At 52.5% G+C, this 19,749-nt stretch overlaps 1 protein-coding gene across 10 annotated transcripts in view; it reads right to left on the reverse strand.

Annotated features, from left to right (window-relative positions):
* The window catches only part of RBFOX3 (RNA binding fox-1 homolog 3), a 445,764-nt gene that overhangs the window by 176,805 nt on the left and 249,210 nt on the right, over positions 1–19,749 (reverse strand). For 8 of the 10 annotated variants that reach the window (XM_070483753.1, XM_070483751.1, XM_070483754.1 and 5 more), the window contains one exon: positions 17,700–17,807. The exons of the other annotated variants lie outside the window; for them this stretch is intronic. The gene's annotated coding sequence lies outside the window, so the exon portion shown is untranslated. The remainder of the gene's footprint in view (positions 1–17,699; positions 17,808–19,749) is intronic. 10 annotated transcript variants of the gene reach the window in all.

A 19,749-nucleotide genomic window follows, 5' to 3' on the forward strand; every position in this document is an offset into this window, starting at 1 on the left:
CGGCACCCGACACGCATTGGAAACAAGTAAACACCCGCTAACAAGGTGAACGATTGAAAGGAAAATGACACAGGCTGTCCCTGCTCTCCAGGTGCCCCCGGGCCTCCGGGAAGGACTGACGGGTAAATGAACGCTTGCAGAGCAGAGAGAAGTGACAGGTGCTCAGGTGCAGGGGGGGCCCTGTCTATCCACCCAAAGAAAGTCCTCTCACGACTCGAGCTGTCCCTACCTGTCGTCCCCCCTCTCAACCCAACTTCCCGAAAGCCTGGGTCCCATAACCCCTGTCCCCCGTTCTCTCCCAGTCCCCTGCAGCCTGACTTCTGGCCCCCCCCATTCTGGTCAAACAGCTGTCAAGAGGCTCCCCAGATGCAAAATGTGTGACAGCCGTTTCTCAATCCTTGTTTATAGCGCCTCTCACGCTATCCGTCACTCCCTCCTTCCTGAAGCTCTCTGTCTGCCTCTGGTGGCCCCCACACTCCAGCACCACGTCTGGTGGCTCCTTCTTCCAGATTCTGTTTCCCTTGGGCTCTGTCTTCACTTCGCTGGTCTTCTCACTCTACGGCTACACTCTCCTGGGATGATCTCGTTCCCCTCCATGTTTCAGCTCCCCCTAAAGATAATGACCCTCGAATTGATATATCAGACCCAACAACTTCCCTGATTTCAGAGTTCACCAGAGAGATAATGGGAGCAGTAGAATGTTCTAGACAGAAGGAACACCTTATGAAGAGCACAAATCCTAAAAGGGAAACAAGTGGCTTGTCACGGGAACAGAGTTGTTCAGTGTGGATGGAATATAAGCAGCAGGGAATGATGAGCGATGAGCAATAGGGACTAAGGCAGGGGAGAGATGCTGGAGCATGTTGGCTACATGGAAACAGTCAGGTGAAGTCAGTCATGGGCTTCTTCCTACTGTTTGCACATCTGGGAAATTATGCCACTAGAACCTGTAATCTCCAGCTTTCTGCTGCCCACCGTACTTCCAAAGAAACCACCTCTAGAGGCAGAGGAAGGGGCACCAGCTTCTCTGGCAGATCTGGCATGGCTTCTCCTCCCATGCTGTAGTCTCACGCCCAAGTTTGTGGCTTTCAATGCCTGGGGAGAGTCATCCTGGAGCTCCTGGTTGGCCCAAGGCTTCAACCCTTCAGGGCTGAGAAGATGAAGGCAAAGGGATGGAGAAGAGTGTAGAGAGTTGTCAAATGCCAGATCTTGTCTCTCCCCTGGAGATTCATGAAGATGCCAGGACCAGTATTGTTGACCACTGGGCACTCATGCCCAGTGGCCTTGCCAACCTTCAGCAGCCGTTGGAGAAGCCAAACCCTCAAGCCCCCAGCAATAAGCCCCTTGCCCTGCCCTTGGCCAGCCAGAGTTGAGGCCCCCCAAGGCATCCCTGTCTTTTCTGTTGAACCCACAGTTCCCTGCCTCCTTCCTTTCAGTGGTGGTGACAGCCAAGGGGCTGTTCTTTTGCACATGCAATTTCAACCCGTGGCCCAGCTTCCTGGCTCAGGGGACAGGCCTCCAGACTTCCCCCTTTGGAGTCATCTTTAAAGCTGCTTCCAGCTCTCAAAGCTGCCTCCCAGCTCTTAGCCTCTGGTTCAGAGCTTCCCCCAGAAAGTGGTGTATTTTATCTTTATGTGTCAGGATTTATATAAAAAGGGGATAGTTCAACTCTAAATGTAATGAGTTGGAAGAACAGCTCTCTGGTGGCTTTCTCCAGTGAATATGGCATCAATAACATTGATTGCTAAAAATAACTAATAACACTGGGCTAGGGGTGGCCAGGGACGCCTCCAACTGCCTCTGAAAGGGATGCAAAGAAAGCAGGCTCTTGCCTCTAAACACACGCGCCTCCAACAGGTGAGTTCTTGGAGGAGTTCAGCCAGAAGGGAGAGGAGAAGCAAATGTCCAGTGGGGCCAGGACCTTCTCAGGCACTGGAGGTCAGGCAGTGGGCAAGCCTCAGTTTCGTCATCTGGAAAATGGAGATTCAAGACTCCTCATGCTGTGCCAGTGTCATGGGCCTCTTGTAGGGATGCAATTACATGGCCCATGAGCAGGTCTTAGCCTCAAGCCCGGCACATGGGGAGCAAGTCAATACATGCTCGTCCTTGTGATGCTTATTCTCCATACAGTCAAGGGAGGGACTCCACACACAGCAGTTACCAAACGGAATCTGAGATTGACACAAATGGCCCTCACAAAGGGCCTTCTGAGGTCAGGCCCGAGGGAAATAAAGGATGTTTAGGATGAAGGTTTACCCAGATCAGAGAAGATATAGTTTCTGACAAGGCAGATGGACAAGCAGAGATGAGGTGCATCTCATTTACCTCCAGAGGCTTCTTCTCTGGGTTTGATGACAGTGGGTGGAGAGACTGCCATACTTGCAAAATCAGTGCTCCCGCGCCCTCAGCTCCCATCTCTGCCCTTGACGAGGCTGGCCATCTTCTCCCAGAAACAGCCAGTGTGTTTGAATAGGAATCTATGCTGGGCTGAGGCGGGCTTTTCAGCCAGTGGGTCAGCTCAGCTGGTGCGGCTTCCTGCCTTTCTAGAAGGTTTCCCTTGCCTAACGTCTCCTCGTGCTCTCCACCCCTCTCCTGGCACTTCAGGAAAGGAGAAGCAAACTAAACATGAGGTGTTGAGGGCCAGGGGGGTGAAAGACCATGATAAAATGCCAGCCTGAAATTAAGGAAGACAGCTACTTAGCTGGCCCCAAACGAGTCTAAGTTAATAGAGAAGAAATAATGTGTCTTAAAATTAATAGCATAAATGTCAGCTTGGATGGCTAGCGTATTAAAGCATATGGTCACTGGAGTTCCCCTTGTGAGGTTATTTTCTGGCTCATGTGTGCCCTGGGTGTGTGGAAAGAGCCACAGCTCTCTCCGCAGTGTCACATTCTGGATTCTGAGGTAACCTCCTAAGTTGAGTTGGAGTGTGGGAGACAAGAACGTTGCTGTGGGATTGTGTTCAGGTAGCTGGCCCGTGTGGGTTTGTAATTAAATAGAGGAGGTGTTTGCGGCTTTCTGCTTCAAGTGTGGGAATTCATTGCAGCACCATATAAAAGTTCATGGTTGGGATGCTCCTCCTCTGGGCAGGAGGAGTGGGGCTGAGGGCACACCCCAGAGCCCTGTAACATCAGTACACCTCCTCAAACCTAATAGTTCCCTATTGCATCAGTGACAGGACCTGCAGAGCCAGAATGACTCACTTCCCCAGGGAGGCAGGACCAAACACTGAGTTCTCTCTGAAGTCTCCCTTGATCTCTGTTCTCGGGGACAGGCGGCAGTGTGGGGGAGTCCCTGTACTCATGGAACACAGAGGGAACACAGCCCTTTCCCCTGGCCTATCCCAGAGACTTTCTGGATGGCCCCATGTGGCTCCTCTATGTTCAGTAGGAAGAAAGGGGACTGCCTTTGCAGGCTGGCTGAGAGAAACTGGGACAGCGGGTGACTTTGTAAGTTTGATATAAAAACTTTATCATGAAGCAAAACCTTGAATTTCACAATGCTCAAGTCTCACTCCTGGGCCGGAGACGTGGGTTTGACTATAACTAGATCCTACAACCTTACGAGATGTTGCAACTCAGAACCCCCAAAGCCAGACACTGGAGCCCCATGACGAATTTCCCTTGATCCCTCATTCTGAGGCTTTCATTGGTGATCAATATTTTTTGGTTGCTCTAAATTGTTATGAATCTTCCAATAATCATGCTAAAGTAATAGAGGAGTTGTCTAAAAGCTGAAGGAAGCCATGAGCCCCAAGGACACCAGGACACATCAGAGGACAGGACATAATGAGCACCTGTACGTGATGACTAGGAGAGAAGCAGAGGTGTGGAGACCAGTGCATACCCTTCACAGAGCCAGAAAGTGTGGTAGGACAATCTGTGCCTCCAATACAGCATTTCTTACACTGTATCTTGGTTGTCCATGCCCCACTACACTGAAAGCAACTGGAGGATGCAGAGGCTGTCACTAGCCCCTGGCATGGCCCCAGCACACAGAAGGTGCTGGATAAACATTGGTTGAAGGAAGGAATTAAGATGTTAGTCTATAATGATAATATATTTATGCTCATACTTATACTCGGCACTGTGTACACACACACACACACACACACCCTGTACTGCCCCTGGAAGTGTTCGATGCTGCTGAGGGTAACGCTGGGCTGTTCTCACTGGATAATGAGAGAACAGCAGCATGCCAAGCGCTTAGAAGAGATCCTTTTGCTTTCTTCCTTCCACTCAATTCTGCCACCAGAGACCCCGGACTATTGTGTTCTGATTCTACCAACGTGAGGCTGCACTTGGGGGCAATCACCCGCTCCCTTTGCATTAGGAAAGCAAGAAGCAAACAGACTTCATTTTGGAATCTGGCCTTTCTGTGGGGAGTTGGTATAATAGACAATTCCTCCCCGAAGGCCTTGCTTTGGCTTTATGGGGTTTCTATCTGCCCCCACCCTCTTTCTCCCCTGAAAAGAGGCCCCTGAAGCGCTTGCTTGGCTGGAACATCAGAGACGGAGGTCTCAGAAGCCTGTTCTCTTTTACAATGCTGCTATCATTAATGCCTTACATTTATGCTATATTACACAGTTGTTCAAAGCCACTTAAAGGTATTGTCTCATCTGATCCTTCCATCAGCCCTGTAATGTTGTCAGGGCACGTCTCATCATCTCCATTTAACAGGTGAGGAAACTGGGAACTTGGGGAGGTAGTGACTTGCCCAAGGTCACATGGGGGTCAGCAGGAATTGTCTCAGTTCCTTGGCTGCTGCTCACATCAAGTCACTCTTTCTTTCATTAATCTGCTGCTTTAGGGGATGACAAATAAGCCAGAGAGCTACCTTGTAGCAATGGTGTGGTCCCCAAACAAGCCAGAAGGAGGAGATGAGACACATGGGGAGGGCTTTCAGGGATTCCTCTGGGATAGGATTTCAGCCCCAGCTGCTGTTATGGGATGGGAAAATGAAATAGGGCTGAAGGAGAGCCCTCAGCTGGCACAGGGTCGGCTAGGACTTGGGAAGAAATGACACAGTCTCACACACGATCACCTGTCTGGCTACCAGAACAGGTAAATATTTACATTGCAGGCTACTAGGCTCTCCACCTGTGGCCGCACAGCTGCCTCATCTAGTTAGTAAATTAGAGCAAATTGAACCAGCTTTCTACTCCCCTCCAACAAGTCACTGCTTTTTCTTAACGGTTTCTCCACACTTGAAACCCCTCCGCAGAATCTCAGACTGGAGGGCAGTTTAGCAGATTAGATCAGGCACACCTGTCCTCAAATCCTGGCATCAAGTAGCTGTACCTACTCCAGTAGACGCCTTCACTTCTTAGAGAAAACAGGAAAGGTATGAGATGTGGGAGGAGAAGATTTCAGCACCATGGACAGTACCCACAGGTGTCCGGCTGCCAGCCGCCTCCTGAGCTCCTGGCTGGGGGTTGGTGACATGGCCTTGATTATCTCTGTCCCATGCCTGGAAGCACATGGCACTCATTTATCACCTGAAAACAGCAGCCAGCGCTTACGAAGGCTCATGTCACTGCTGATCTCCCTCTGCCAAATCCGAAACACGATTGCTTGTCATTTGTTTTAATTTGTTTCCCCACCAACTCTCTATTTGAATAACTTCCTAAAGTTTTGTCCATCAAGTGGAGGAGTGTCTCCCCTGGAGGTGGGTAAGACTAAGATTTGTTATGGAATAGATCGGTGCCCAGTTCAAACAGCCTGATTTTCCACCAGATAACGACGTGCCTAAGCTTCTCTCAGAGCCCAGTTCACCTTTTTGACCGCACTCAGTCCATGTTTGAGGCTCCATATGAGAGAGAATGTCCATCACAGGATGTGCTCAGACTTGGGGATGTTCTCAGAGGTCACGGTTTTATTTGGGCACCCATGGCCGGGGCCCATGAGACTTACAATATGCAGATAAATTCTGCCACGTGTGTGCTCAGTAAATCCACCACACTAGAAATGCATTTGGAGGCAGTCCTGCCTGCCCACAGCAGATTTTTCCAGGTCCTGGCAATTGGAGCACGTTAAGGACGAGATACAGCTGCCAGGTCTGATTTCTTAAATCAAGATTAGTTTTGTGAGGAGGGCAGGAGGAAAAAATAAATGTACAACCTGGAGAGGTGAGGGAGGGAGGGAGGGAGGGACGCCTGCCATCTTGGCCTCTCTGTACATTTTGAGTGGGAGCCAACTCCTCTCTAGCAAGTGACCTCCAGCTCAGGAAAGGCAGGGGGCGGCTTCCCGTGGGCAGTCTGGGATAAGCATTGCCTGACGCCAAACTCAAAACTGCAGGGTCTCGGTGTGAGTGAGTGAAGGTGCTGATTGAAGGATCACAGGTTGTTGGCTTACGTTTTGCGTTCATTGTTTTTCCCTGAGTTTCAGCCATTCTTGCCACTTCACACTCAGTTTCCTGCCCTGCCCCCACCTCTGCAGTCTCCCCACCGCACACCATGCTGTGTCCATCCGATGGGGACCTGCCAGCCGAGCAGCTGCCAGGGCATGGCTCATTGAGTGACCTGGCACCTCCTGGAGCCCTGGCTGCAAGTGGTGGGGAGTGTGTGAGGACAGCCAGCGTGTGTGGGGGTGACAGTGCTTTATGAGTGCTGGGGAGTGTGGGGTGCATAGACATGTTTGGGGGTATCTGTCTGTTTGTGCAGGGCAGTGGGAAAGCATAGCTATTTGTAAATAATAATAACGAGGTTTTACAGAATAGATGAGCCCGTGTCAGTCGTGACGGCCATCTCCATTTTTCCACTTTTCAATTATAGTTTGTGGGAGGTTGGGCGGTTGGGAAGGAGTTGAGAAGGGGCTGGAGGAGGGCAGAGGCAGAAACGAGGTGAATTAGAGTGACTTTTGTTGTGTTTAATATCAATTCATTTCACAGACTGCTGACATAACCAGATTCCACAGCTCAGATTTATGGGGCTCCCTGGTGCACAACTCAAAGAGAAAATACAAGAGAACTTTTTTTGTTTTGGTGAGGAAGATTGGCCCTGAGCTAATATCTGCTGCCAATCTCCCTCTATTTTGTATCTGGGATGCTGCCACAGCGTGGCTTGATGAGCAGTGTGTAGCTCCATGCTTGGGATCCAAACCCATGAACCTCGGGCCGCGGAAGCCGAGTGTGTGAACTTAACCACTACGCCACTGGGCAGGCCCCCAAAAGAACTTTTTAAAAAACAACCTGTCATCAGCAAAAAAATTTTTTAAGTTTTAACACCCCTCCAAAAGCCACCAGCATTACCGCAGACACATACACACACACACAGACAATCTGATTTTGACTTTCCTATTAGTTTAGGGCCCTCGGTCTCATTGGGTAATAATCACATCATTTGCCAGAGTCATGCTGGGTTTCATCACTTTATGGGCAGACTTCCTATTAGATACACACATGAAAGTGATTAGTACAATGAGAATGTCAGGAAAAGGAATACACCGAAGAAAGGGTGACACCCCCTGGCCTGGAGGAGAGTGGTCCTCCATCTCTCCCCTCCCCAGGGAGCTGGGTCCCCAGGAAAGTGTGTGACAGAAGACTTCGTGCCCAGAATGAGGCCTGTGCTTCTTCCACAGCCATCTTACCATGAACCCTCCTCTTCCGTCCCTCCCCGCTCCTCTTCTCACTCCTTCCCTCCTTCTCCTCCTCTCCCACCAGCTGTGGTTCTTTCCTCCTGATGTTGACCAGTGTCTCTCTCTCTCTCATTTGCTCATTTTCTTGAAGTGCACTCCAAGGCCCTCCGCCTGCCTCATCTGGAGCTCCACAGACTTCCCTCTTTTCCTCTGAGCAGCCACGCTGGGGTCCAAGGCCTCCTGACTTGGAAGACCCGGGTCACACCAGAGCCAAATGAGAATGGCCCCCAGCGACCTCTGACCCCTGGACTGTCTCTCAGGGATGCAGTGGCTGCACCTTCCATGGCCCCTGTGGGATCCAGCCTCCCATCGCTGGCTCATTTGTGGCCGAGGTGCCCTTCATCCATCTGGGAGGCAGCCCCTTGGATGTAAATGGGAACTTCAGTACTGGGCGGTCCTCCAGATCCTGGGCCAGCCCCAGAGGGAAGGTGGAATCCATCCCTCCTGGGTCATGTGACCTCCCAGAGCCATCCCCACAGCGTCACTGAGACCCTTCCTACTTGTCTCAGGCAACGAGGGTCCTTGGGAGCAGGCTGGGCTCTGTTCTCCATGAGAAACAAAGGGATGTAGGACAAATATATGGAAACCTGGTGGGGCTGTCATCCGACATGGGGCCGGCCACAGAGCAGGGTGGCCCCAGGACACATCAGAATGCGTCCTTTCCAGGACCCGGGGATTTGGCCTGAGCCACGTTTCATTCATAACAGGCATGACCCGCCACACTGACCAGTGCGAGATTCCTTAATTTCTAACAAATTAAGGAAAAGCAAAAGCACATGAATTACAAAACGAAGCATGTGCCTGGGAAGACATACTGGGTATTAGCGCCCCATCCTGGCAGCTTCTCCTGGCGGAGAGCTCACCACCACGCAGATGTAAGATGCATGTGGGTTAGGTCACTCGACTCAGCAGTGTGAGTGAACCAACAGTAGAAGGAAGGTGTGGGCTGCCTTCCACTCGGGCAGGCCGGGAACTCTGAAAATGTCTTCTGGGAGTAGGAAAGGATGCTGGGGATTAGCCACTTCGGCGGCACACCACTGAGTGACATCACATAGAAAAGTTTATTGAGCACCAAAGACGTGCTGGTCACTGTGGAGGGGCGGGTGGGAGGGCAAAGGCGAGTCTGAACAGATCTCTGCTCCTGGCTGTCCCCGCCCTGTGGAGAAGACGGGTGAGGAAGCATGGCACTGCTTTGTAACTGGCAAGGGCGGAGCCAAATGATGCCTGAAAAGCAGGAAGGGGGAAGGGGGAGTGCCAGGATGGCTTCATGGAAGAGGTGACATCTGGGTTGATTATCAGAGGGCAGAGGAGTTTCTAGGGAGACAAGGGCCTTCTGGGCAAAGGCACAGAGGACAAGCTAATGCTTCATTTGACAGAAGGTGTTGAGAAGAGTGTTGTTACCAAGTCACTGTGGGGGCTGTGACAGAACACCTTTTGATGCACCATAGTATTGACCTTGATGGCAGGAGAGGTGGGAGGACCCAGACTGTCCTGGTAGCGGGTTGAGGCACGGCCGGGCGGCCGCCGTGGAGAGCCAGCATCCTGCTGACGGCCAGGCTCAGAGGCAGGGCTGATGTCTGTAACCGGAGAGCATTGCTGGGGCTCAGCTCTGTCGAAGTGCTCCCGGGCAGACAGGACGTTCACGGAAGATGAGCTAATAAATAAAAGGCTGTGTGCAGGACTGAGGCGGCTGGCTACACAGAGATGCCAGGGAGAGCAGGACATGGGGGTACCACTCCCACACGCAAACCCGCCTGGACGGTGCCTGGCTCACCCAGGCACAATGCTGGAAGGCATCAGGTCCTGTTTGGGGCTGGATTTTGTCCTCCTCAAATTCATATGTTGAAGTCCCAACCCCCAGAAGCTCAGAATGTGACTGTACTTGGAAAAAGGGTCTTTAAAGAGGCGAATTAGTTAAGATGAGGTCACACAGGTGGGCCCTAATCCAGTATGACTCGTATCCTTATAAGAAGAGGAGATGAGGACCCAGCCATGCACGGAAGGAAGTCAGTGTGAAGAGGCAGGGAGATTACAGCTGTCTACAGCCAAGGGGTGAAGCCTGACCTCCTGACCTGGGACTTCCAGGCTCCAGATCTGTGAGGAAACAGGTGTGTGCTGTTTAAGCCGGCCAGCCTGCGGTCCTTGTTAAGCCAACCAAGCTCACTAATACAGTCCCCGTCAGCTCAGCGTGGCTCTGGGAGCACCAAGAATCCAGGAGAGATGGGGGAACCAAAAAGAAACATGGGTGACATCACTCCAAAACCAGAGACCCAATCCTGCCAATAAATTGCAGCTCTGATTTCTAACAAAAAGATTTTTTTTTTGTTTCTTAATAAAAGTGAAATAAATACATTTACACCTTGAGGGGAAAATCCTGGAGAAGGCGGGAATCCACATGTGGGTAAGATGAGCCTAAAATAGGAATGACAGAAAGATCTAAGGCTCGGTCATGTATGGATTTAGAAGGCCAGGCTGGTGTGGGTGAGTGTGCTCTGCCTGAACCGGTAAAGAAAGCATTTCAGTAAAGTGTATGTTGTTCCTGCTGTCCTGTTATGATCATTGTTTTCCTGTTGTGGTTACCCTCTCACGGTGTCTTAGTCTCCAAGCCAACGTTTTCAGGCTCTGAGGGAAAGGACAGAAACCCCCATGACCCAACACTCGACCTTGATATCAGGCGCAACTGCTATTGTTTCTGTTTCCAGAAAAGAAGAATGGGCCTCAGGAGAGAACGGACTGACGTTTCCGTGTTTCCTTCTCAGAATGTTCCACCTCGTGTGGCCACACAGCATTTATAGAAAAAAATTCCAAACAGAGGACTTACGATTGTCAGGATGAAACACAGCCCCTAATTCCTGCCTTGACTTTTTTCTTTAAGATTGGCCCTGAGCTAACGTCTGTTGCCAATCTTCCTCTTTTTTGTTCCTTCTCCCCAAAGACCCCCAGTACATAGGTGTACATTCTAGTTGTAGATCCTTCTGGTTGTGCTACATGGGACGCCACCTCAGCGGGGCCTGATGAGCGGTGCCATGTTTGCGCCCAGGATCCAAACCGGTGAAACCCTGGGCCGCCAAAGCGGAGCGCGTGAACTTAACCACTCAGCCACGGGGCCAGCACCCTGCCTTGACTTTTAGAGAACAAGTACCTGTCTTCCTCACTACAGGCCTGAAATCTTGTGGGCCACCAGATCAGCCCTTTCGAGTCCTGCCCATGGGCCCCAGCAAGTGGGTTCTGGCTAGAAGACACTTCCTTCCGGGGGGAGCCTGGCAGAGCCCCCGAGGGAGTGCTCTGGTCCCGGCCCACCTCATCTAGTTCCCATTATGTCAACACAGGACGCAGGAACATGGTCTAGCCTTTCAATCTTTCTAGACCTCTGCTTCTTCCAGTTGTCCCTCTGAGCCGTATCTGGACTTGGAGCCTGTCTGGGTGAGTGGTTCAGGGCAGACAAAGTCTCCCAGGGTGGCCTGGGCCCATAAACCTCCTCCAAAGTCAGGAGGAATATTGCCTCCGTTGGGCACCTTCATTTTCAGGACCGAGAGCCCCAAAAATGCACCCCAGCCAGCATGATGCAAAGTCTCCCCAACAAGGCTTCCGCCCCACCGCCTAAGGCCTGCCTCCTGCAGACCCATCTCACGGGAGTGTGTGTGCCTGTCTTCACGTGTGAGAGCGGAGGGGAGAGGAGAGCCTCGCCAGAAAGTGAGTTTGCAAATCAGTTCCATCTCCATCACACCAAGACAGGTGACTAGAAAAGCACGTCGCACAGAGCAGCATTGCTCACAACAGCCAGAGGTGGGAGCAACCCGAGGGTCCCTCCACGGATGGTGGATAAACGCATTGCGGTCCAACCACATGGGAATCTTATCTCCCCTTAAAAAGGAGAGAAATCCGACACCTGCTGCAACGTGGATGACCCTTGAGGACTTCACGGTAAGTGAAAGAGGCCGTCACAAAAGGACAAATGCTCGATGATTCCACTTAAATGAGGTCCTTAGAGTGGTGAAATTCATAGAGACAGACAGGAGGAGGGAGGGCACCAGGGCCTGGGGAGTCAGTGTGGAATGGGGACTGTGTAATGGGGACAGAGTTTCAGTTTTGCAAGATGGAAGAGTTCTGGAGCCGGACGGTGGGGATGGCTGCACAACAGAGTGAATGTACTTAATGCCACTGGACTGTTCATGTAAATTTGGTGAAAACGGTAAATTTTGTTCCGTGTATTCTACCACAATTAAAAATAAACTTTAAAAAGATTCACACACCCACTGAGCTCTCCCTGTGCACCAGGCACCGTCCTGCTTCCTTCACATAAAAGAAGTATCTCTTCTATCCTGTCAACAGCCCCTCAAGACACTATTATCCCATTTTACAGATAAGAAACTGAGGCCTGGAGGTTAAGTAAATTGCCTAAGGTCACTTACTAGTAGGGGACAGAGCCGGAGATCAAACTAGGTGTTCCTGGCGCCCGGCATGCACCCCATAAATAGGAGCTGAATGAGTGAATGATGTCAGATCCTACACTATTCACTGTTGAACTTGCTCTGGTTTCTCCAGTTTTGTTTTCAGGGGAGAGTGAGGAAGAGGCTGGTGGTAGTTGGGGAAACTTCTTAAAAAAAGCAACTCCAAATATTAATCAAATATGTACCCGAGTGAGGGGTTTTGCTTCGGGGTGATGAAACATCTTGGAACTAGATAGTGGTGACGTTTGCACAACACTGTGAATGCACTAAATGCCACGGAATTGTCACTTTCAAATGGTCAATTTGCATTATGTAAATTTCAACTCAATAAATTATTACATATAATGTCATATATATTATATATATACACATATTATATCCTGGAACTGAATACAAATATACCAGAAATGTGTTTACTGATGCAGTACTCAGTGTAGGGCTGTATAAACACACACATTCCACCTGTGGCCCCATTTTCCTGGGGTCAGGCCTGTGCCCTCCTCTGGGGGGTCTGGAGGAAGCAGTGGGCCTGGGGGCCTGCAGCTGGACTCGTCAGGGCAAAGGTGCTTGTCAGGGTGCTTCTGACGCCGCTACGTGGACGGGGACCCCACATGCGCCCCCGTGTTGAGCCTGTGGACACTGACCTGCAGGCTGGGAATTTGGGTCTTCAGACCTGGTTTTATTAAAGCCTCCTCAGCATTTTCTCTTTGGAGATCTGTCTGTCTCATTAAATAATAAGCCACATGGGCTGGGAGCACTGACCCGCCTCACCTCAGCAACGTCTATTTCCCTTCATCTTTTAGAGAGAAATAATAATTTATTCTCCAGTAACAGTTGCTGGGAGCAGACCACCTGACAGATAGATGTGATTAAAAATGAATTAAATTAACATCACCTTTCAGCAGACAATAGGGAAAAGCTTCCAAATACTGTGCATATATGCGTGTGTGCTTGTGTGTGTGCATGTATGTATATGCACCCCTGTGTATTGTCCATGTGCACGTGCATGCATGCACAGGTTCATGTGTGCATAAATGTATATGTGAGCATGTATATGTGTGCACGTGCCGGTGTGTGCACATGCCCACAGGCACATTCTGTTGACCTGGGAAAGACTTTCAGGAAGGAAGGGATGGGGACGGGAAGCCAGGCGCTCCACCCTCTATGCAGTTGGGTGTGAATCGGGCTCTTAAACATTGTAGCGTGTTGAATGCCCTGGAGGGGCCCGTTTCTCAAAGAAGCTCTTCGGAGGATATATTTGCAGACTCCTTTATAATGTGAATAGTCATCCCCTGATCCCTGTTTGGGAAACTAATCTTCCGGTTTCTCAAAGTGTGGCACAGAGTTTGGGAAACAGGGTCAGTGGCCCATGCCCGTTTCAGTACTTGGAGACATACCTGAGGGGATTGGTTAAGTCAATTATGGTCCTTCTACGCAACGACGTAATATTCAATCATTAAAAACGAGGTGACTATCAGTCTAGAAATAGGTTCCCGAAAATACCGTTAAGCAGCAAGAACAACAACAAAAAAATCCCAAGTTACAAAACAATACATATAGCGTGATCCCACTTTAGCAAAATGTTTCGTGTCTCGGGTGTAGAAACTGCAGAAGACGACAAAGCGCCGAGGTGGTCGTATCTGACCGGGGATGGCGAGTGTGCTTTCTTCCTTCATTCCCCTTGTTTGTGTTTTCCACAGTGAACATCTGTTGCTTATGTAACAATGAAAAGGTACAAGAGTTCATTTTAACTTACAAAGAACAAAATGGACCCCCCTGAAGGTTTTGAGCCCTCCTAGCAGGGGGAGGAGGATGAAAGGGTGACGGAGGAGAAGATGAGGAAGACACACCCAGGGCCACCATCCTCGGCCCCAGCTCTGTGGTTCTCCAGAGGTGCTGGTGGCTCTCGGGCTGCAGCAGTGAAGTCACCCTGACGTCTGGGGGCTCACACCCTCACGTCTGTGGGAGAACCAAATTCCTCACCTCTTTCGTTTGGCTCCTGCCTCACACTATTCCTCTTGACATACTCATTTCCTGGACTCTGAAGGAGCCCCCTGGGCTGATGCAGCAGGGCTGGGTGGGGGTCCGAGGCCAGCCAGGGCAGGAGGTAGAGCACTGGCTGTTTTTAATCAATCATCAACCCCTGCCAGATGGCAGCCCCGGGTGGCTCTGTTCTGGAAGTCAAGGCAGACAAGGCACTCGGCCTCTGCTCTTGCCCACACGTATTCAGGAGCACACCTGCCCCGGTGAGGTCATTCACACCTCCACCCATCCGGCCCCAATAGGTAGACCAAATGGACAGGAATGCTGGTCATGGAAAGAACCACTTTTGCTCCGGCGGTAACTGAAACTATGACGCCATCCGTCAAAGGTCCTGAGCGGGACTCAGGAGAGCTGCCCTGTCTCTTGGCTGTGGGTCTTGCTGCAGGTCACAGGCCTTTCATAGCCCGGTCTCCTTCTTGGTCAAAAAAGGATGGAGTCAGACACGATGATCCCCGGGTTCCTCCCAGCTCGGACATTCTAGGACATTCTATGGGTGCGACATAGTGTGACCTTCTACTTTGACAGCAACTGGACCACAACAGCACCCTCCCCCTGCTGCTCTCACATTTCAGGATTAGGAGGGGATTTTGGAGACAGGAAATCCTCACCAGCTTGGACGCCTCCCACCGCCGAATGCCACAGCTCGACTCCATGAAAGGCCTCTACTGTGGACTCCAAACCAAGGACACGGGCAGAGTCCAATGACAATGCCCTCATTCAGCTCCTGGGCCCTGAGGCTCCCACTGAGGAGGCCCCACTCTCTATCCCGCACAAGCCCCCACCCGGGGAGGCCAGTCTGGGGCCGACACTCCCCCAGCCAGACACGTCGCTCCTCCCAGGCAAGTCATGGACAGTCCACTCCCACGTGGCACACTCTGAGCAACGGGTCAGAAGGCCCAGAAGGTGTGAGTTCAGTCCCAGCCCCTCACACACTCGTCTCTGGGGTTCGCAGTTGCCATGGGGGTGATGGTTCCACGTTGGGTGCAGGGGACGTGACGCCCCGCAGAGTCACAGGCTCTCTCAGCAGGAGGTTCTGGATCTGCCTTTCGGGAGAGGTGAAGTGCCCCTCAACCAGGCTCCTTCTCGCCCTCTGAAGAGCCACATGAGGGCAGCCAGTGGGCGGCCGCTGTTGCCCTTTGTAGGGCGTGGTGGATCCCAGGGCCCAGGAACCACGCAAGAAGGCCTGGCCGAGCCCTGTTGTGACATCTATCACTGGCGTGAAGGGACAGTGGGTGACGGTTTGCTCCTGTCTGTCACTCATTTTTTTCTTTTCCACCCACCCCCAAAATAGCGACAGATAAGGAACTGTAAAAATGTCCACAAAACGACCAGAAAAGCCAGAGAATTGCAGAGCTGACATGACAGGGCTCGCTCTAGGTTACAGAAAGACGTGCTTTCCTGGGACCCCCACCTCCCAAAGGGAAGGCAGAGGTCCGCCCCCTGTCTGCCCGCTCTGGACAGAACGCAACCCGAGCGGGCGTGGTGGCTGCACTGCCAGCATGCCCCCGACCGGGGTAGAGCAGAGGGAGGAAGCGCTCGGAAAGCCCACCCGGCCAGCTCTGTCCCCCTCTTCCCAGCCTGTCATCCTCCCAGTCAGCCCCCGTGGGCCACGGAGGCAACTCCCAGCTACACAAACTCCTGGAAGGGCAGGCGGCCTCCGCTGGGCCAGTTTTCAGACTTAATTCTGCTGAGTGAAACTTAAAAAGGCCCTTCCACTGGCTCAGCCCGAATTCCCTCTCTGCCCTAGGCAAGCAGCCACCTTCCAAGGAGGACAGAGCCACCGGCCAGCAGTGAGCCCGGCCGACCACCGGGCAGCCTGCTGTGGACTCCAACATCGGGCCACACAGCAGCGGGGTTGGCCGCCTGATAGAGCACAGGGAGGAGAGTCTCGTTGCACAGAAGCAGCAACACCCTCGGTCTGGCTTCATTTCCAACAGGTGAAACCCAGAAGGAATCGAACTGACAGGGCCTGAAGCTCTGCAGAGAACTTTTTGACGCTGGGCCTGCAGGCAGCAGGCTGCTGTGGCCACACACCCAGTGTGAGCCCCAACTCTGCCACTGGGGAGCTCCCTGCCCCCAACTCCCCACTCGAAGGACAGAGTCTAGGATTTCCCCACACAGCACCATGGGAGGATAAACAAGACAGCCCAAAGGCACTCTGCAGCCTTTGTTGATAACCCACCAGGCCGGGGCGGATCGCCCGTCTGTGCAGAACGCAGCTGACACTCTTGAAATTCCGCTGTGAGCAGACCCTGGGCACGCCTGTCCTGGGAGAGCCTCCCCGTCTCCTCCCACTCTGTTCCCTGGGCATCCACTCTCTTCACACAGCTGTTTCTAACTCAGGCTGAACTATGCTCGTCACAGAGCCCAAGAGATGGGGGAAGGGTGGGGGGCTCTTACTCAATGACACCCGCCCCACCCCAGGGCCACTATCCCCATTCTCTTCCACTCTGACAAGTAGGCACAGAAGGTCAGGGGCAAAACTGATGGAGAAAAGGTGCAGGTGGGAGGGGAGGCAGGAAAGCCAAGGATGCTCCCGGCTCACTCTGTTGCCCAGATGCACGAAGCCCGCACCTGAGCCCCCTCCCCTGCCCAGCCTGGACGGCAGCCTCTCTCTCCAGCTCCCCCTCCATCCCAGCTCTGTGGAAACCTGGGAGCTTCTCCACCCTGGTCCTCTAGACCTGCCAGCCAGGCACTGGACCTCTGGGCGGAGGAGAATCTGGGGTGGAGGGAACTCTTGCCCCGTCTGGAAGCGATCAGCCACCACTCTTAGAGAGTCTGGGAGAGTTTGGCCCCAGGCTCTGGAGGGAGTTTTCTCTCATATTTATTAACCCACTTTCCCTCTTGGCATTCAGAGCAATGAGGAAACCTCAGCCAAGGTTATTAATAGGCCGAGGCCATCCCCGGGGAGGAGAATGAGCTCATACCTACAGCACAGGTGCCAAGCATAATCAGGATTTCAGAGCTGCCTAAATATAGGCTGTGGCCACATCAGGGAGCTGAGCACGGTCTGTCCCAGTGCCACCCAACCCCATTCCTTGGGCTGAGCTTTCTGTCACCTGTACCAGAGCCGGGCCCTGCTGGGAAAGGACCTGGCTGTCACTGGGTAGTGCTTCCACCCTAGGTCAGACCTGGTGGGAGACGCCGAGGAAATGGGGGAGGGATTCGCAAAATGACATGCAGTATAAATGACTCCTGTAAACAGAGAGTTTAATGAAAAGGCAGTGAGGGAATTTATGGGCAACCCAAGGATAATTAAAATTATTTATCTACTTACCTCCCTTGCTACCCGATCAGTCTATTAATTATCTATTATACACTCGCTGATTTGCATTTTAGTGAAAGGACTGGGTAAGGGCAGGTGAGAAACACAGAGGGGTCTGGGAGGCGGGGGGCGGGGGGAAGCAGGTGTGTACCCTCCTCTACAGACCGCGGCTCCCTCCCTGACACCCTCCAGGCCACATTGCCCCCCAAGACTGTGGGCCGCCTCCAGGCCCCTGGCCTGAGAATCCCCAGATCTGAGAACCAGCGTGGGGTGGAGCAGAAAGTGCGGCGCGAAGCGGGGACGCACCTGTGCGCAGACAGGCAGCTCCTGGGGCAGGATCCCAGCCGAAGGGGCCTGCAGACCAGCTCCAGGGAAATGCTGGCAGACTCTCCCTCCAGTGGTTCTGACTTAACGCTGCGTGAAAAAAGCACAAGAGAACAAAACCATTTTCAATCTCTGAATATCTGGCGTGCATCAGACGCACGCTCTCCTGTGCTCTTGATTAAAAATATCACAGGACAGAGTGTCATGGGAACAGCATCCTTTGAGCGCGGCAACGAGAAAACATTAGGCTGGGAGAAGTTACAACAAGGCGGCCCTGCTGACACCTCATGGTGACAGTCGCTCCCAGCCCTGCCGCTTCCCTCCAGCAAGACTCACAGCATCAGAACGGAGGCTGGGACCCGAGGGAAGGGTGCCCATAGGCCATGGGGTCCGGCTGGAAAGGACTAGACCTATGGGGGGGCCGCCCGTGTCACCTGTTCCCAACACAGGCCCCAGCTCTCCTCTCAAGTCGACAGAGCCTCGCTGGGGATAAGCCATCAGCATCCCCCTTACCAGGCCGGGTTCCCCAGCACTGAGCTAGATTCCAGGGGTGTGGGGCTGACCAGGACCCGCGGCGGGCGCAGACCGTGCCATTCATCCAGACATTGAAACTCGCTCATCACACAGCCAGCCGCAGGAGCCGGTTCTTTAAAACAAATCTCTTTTCTTTTCTTTCCCTTTTATTTATCTTTTTATTTTTTTATTGAGGTAACACAGGTTTATAACATTATATAAATTTCAGGTGTACATCATTGTATTTCGATTTCTGTGTAGATTACATCATGTTCACCACCCAAAGATGAATTACCATCCGTCACCGTACGCGTGTGCCCTGCCAGCCCTTTCTTTTCTTTATCATTTATCTATCATCTATCTATCTATCTATCTGTCTGTCTATCTGTCTATCTGTCTGTCTATCTATAACCTATTGGTTCTGTTTCCCTGGAGAACCCTGACTGATTCAAGGCCTCTGGGGTTTCTCCTTGCACTCCTAGAGACTGACCCTGTCCATTAGCAGGACCAGAAATGCCACAGTCCCCCACATGCAGGCGCTGCCCAGCACACAGCGCCCGTCCCGGGGAGGAGCTGTGCCCTGCAGTGGCATCGAAGCGGGAGAGGGAAGGAGGCAGCGAGGCCAGGTCTGCTTGTGAACGGGGGATGCACGGTAAGGAACCCAGGAACGCACTGGCCCTCTGAGTCTCTGTGAAGTGACGGCCCAGCCCCAGCCCCAGCTTCCCCTCAGGCCTCAAAACGCTTCCCGCTGTCAGAGCCACGCTCCCTGGCATTTGCTGGACAGTTGCCTCCCCTCCCCTTCTCTGTGCGCCTGCCCAGCGGCCGTCTCCTCCCCCTTCCTGACCGTGGCTTCTCAGCTCTGATGATGTATCAATAACTGCAGAGCCAAATGCCACAGTTAGCAGCGCCACTGTACTGTAACTAATCGTTCTCAGAATCGATTCGCAGGGTGGCGTGTGTGCAGGCAGGTGGGGCCGCGTCCCCGAAGCTGCTGCAGCCCCCCAGGAATTAGGCACACCAGGAGGAGTCCCAAGAGACAACGAAGAAGAGTGGGAAAGAAATGCCGGGGGCAGACAGGAAAAGAGCAGATTTTTAAAAAGGGTAATTTTAGAATCCCAATGAAACAGAATAATCAAGATCAAGCCTCACTCGGAGTCGGAGCGAAGACACAAAGGGACGACGGCCCAGGACTTCTGATGGGGGTGGGGTGTGGAGGGCAGGAGGGGGATCACCAAACGCTCCTCAAGGGCAGGGGCAGACAGCGGGCTGACTCTCAGGTGACAGGACCCTTCCTGGGTTGGGGACCCGGCTCCCTATCCCACATGGCACACAGGGCTCAGGCCAGGGAACCCTCGGCTCCTCCGAACACATGAAGACCTCAGGGGTCTCTGGGCCTCGTGAACTTAAGATTGTACTGGTTTAATAAACCACGTGGCTGCCGCTGCTGGGTCTTCCTTGGGCCCTGAGCATTCTCGAGGATGGGTGCGTGTGTTCTGTTGCTGCTCCTGCCTCCCAGCGA

Source organism: Equus asinus, chromosome 13, assembly GCF_041296235.1.
Source record: "Equus asinus isolate D_3611 breed Donkey chromosome 13, EquAss-T2T_v2, whole genome shotgun sequence".
NCBI classification, from domain to species: domain Eukaryota; kingdom Metazoa; phylum Chordata; class Mammalia; order Perissodactyla; family Equidae; genus Equus; species Equus asinus.